At 56.4% G+C, this 1,999-nt stretch overlaps 1 protein-coding gene across 1 annotated transcript in view; it reads left to right on the top strand.

Moving 5' to 3' along the window:
* LOC105854326 overlaps positions 1–1,999 on the top strand; it is a 91,329-nt gene that overhangs the window by 32,223 nt on the left and 57,107 nt on the right. The window lies entirely within an intron of this gene.

Below are 1,999 nucleotides of genomic sequence, written 5' to 3'. Positions count from 1 at the left end.
CTCGCCCGGGGCCGCCAACACCGGCCAGGGGAGGGGTCACGCGGAGCTGGTTCCCGTGACGGGCCTCTGCCTTCCCGCGCGGCTTCACCCTCTTTTCTATTAAACTCTTCATTGTGCCTTTTTTTTTTAAGATTTTTTTTAATGCGCACAGAACCGGGGTACAGGCCAGAGGTGCAAGGGGTGAGGAGGCTTCGCCAGACAGAGCGGGGAGCAGAACAGGCGATCAACAGAGTCCACTGCTGCGGGGGCAGCGGGGCCAGCAGAGGTCTGTGGCGCCCTGGGGTCACCTGGGGGCGCGCGGGGACTAACTCAGCTGAAGCGGCTTCTTGCCGCTGGGCTTCACCCCGCTCGCCCGGGGGCTCAGCGTGCCTTTCATGAATAAATTAACTTTAACACAAATTCCGCCACTGAAAACACTTTCATGAACTTAGACAGTAAAGGAACAGCTTTGATCAAGTCACGACTTCAGTTGGTTCTCATTCTCTAAGTCTGGTCGGCAGTGAAGGTGATTCGATGGAAAACCTGACAGCCGAAGGTCAGCCAGGTCTTTACTCTTATGTCTCGAGAGCCTGTCCCAACAGGGGTAGGCATGGGGCGCTGCGGACGCTGGGTCATCTCGAGGAAGAAGGGAACGAGCTGAGGCTAAGAACGGGAGACCTAGGGATGTCGGACTGTCAGGAATGTTTTACGTATTTTAAGCGAGCACATACCGCACCTTTGTCCGTGTGGCGTCTTTTATGTTACAAGAAGACACGGCAAGGGCCGCGTGAGGGAACCTGCCTCGGGATGCTGCGCCCGTGTGTCAGCGTCTCTTTCGCACTAATTCAGACCCCCGGAGGGCCGACACACTTCCATTTGCCGGCCTGCGTGGAGGGCTGAGTGTCTCCTGCTGTGTGACTTCTACTGTGAGGTTCTTTAATGAGGAAAAATATTCTGGATATTTATGTCTTCGCAAGTGGCATCTGTTACGCTTTCCTGACTAGGTGTCGGTTTTATGTGCTCGTGAGTCTTTACAGCAACTTCTTGCATACATGTGGTCAACGTATTTAATAACGTTATAATAAACATAAATGGCGCAAAGATCGCAGTCAGATGCTTGAGCGCACGAGGATGAGCTATTTGGGCAGGAGACGCCTACGAGCTGGCTGTGTTGGTGACACCTGCTGCCGGCGCTGTGTTCCCCGGCGGGCTCAGCCCGCTGCCCGGCGGCTCAGGGTCTGTGAGCTGTTTGTCTCTATCGCATTTACGAATCAGACCGTGGGCCGCATTGGTCGAGGCCGTGGTTTGCTGGTCTTTGCCTCACAGAGTGAAGTATTCGTTATTCCAGTGTCACGCAGGCAGAAAACTGTCAAGATGACTTGTGTTTCTGAAGGAAAGTCTTACAACTGTTTTGTTTTGATCGTGACAGTCCCTTTGTTTGGAATTAGCAGGAAGTGGCACCGAGTCAGCTTCACAAAGAGAATCGTTATGTCACCGTAAAGAATAAATATGGACTGTAAGAAAATATTATAAACGGAAATTTGGGAGAGTCTGGTGTAACGTATAGGGGAAGATAGATTTTAGTTGTAAAAGTCATGGGCCTCACACTTGTGACCGTCAGTACCCCGACGCCAAGCGCGTCCACCTGCACTGACCGCTGTACAAGAAGGACGGGGCAGGGCCAGCAGCCGTGAGAGCCGCGGCCGCCCCGGCCCCCCTCCCTCTCGCCCGGCCTCTGAGCGCCGGGGGTGCCGGCCTGTCCGGCCGTGGCCGCGTGCGCAGCCTGGCTGCTCCCTGGCCGCTGTGTCCTGGCTACCTGCCGCAGCCGTCCCCGGACCCCACACGTCTGGACGCCCAGACGCCCTTCCCGGCACCGCCGTCCTCCGCTCGCTTCCTCTCAGCCCGGTTTGACCCCCAGAAAGCGGCACCATTTCCTACCACACGCAGGAGCCAGAAGTTCCCCGCTGTGAGCGCATCACAGCCCGGCACCCCCCGCCCCCAAATAGCCGGAACCCCACGC

This window comes from Condylura cristata, unplaced genomic scaffold (assembly GCF_000260355.1).
Source record: "Condylura cristata isolate star-nosed mole 26May11 unplaced genomic scaffold, ConCri1.0 scaffold00034, whole genome shotgun sequence".
In the NCBI taxonomy this organism is placed as follows: Eukaryota; Metazoa; Chordata; class Mammalia; order Eulipotyphla; family Talpidae; genus Condylura; species Condylura cristata.
The sequence above is the reverse complement of the archived record's forward strand: the minus strand, read 5'-3'. Positions and strand labels throughout refer to the sequence as shown.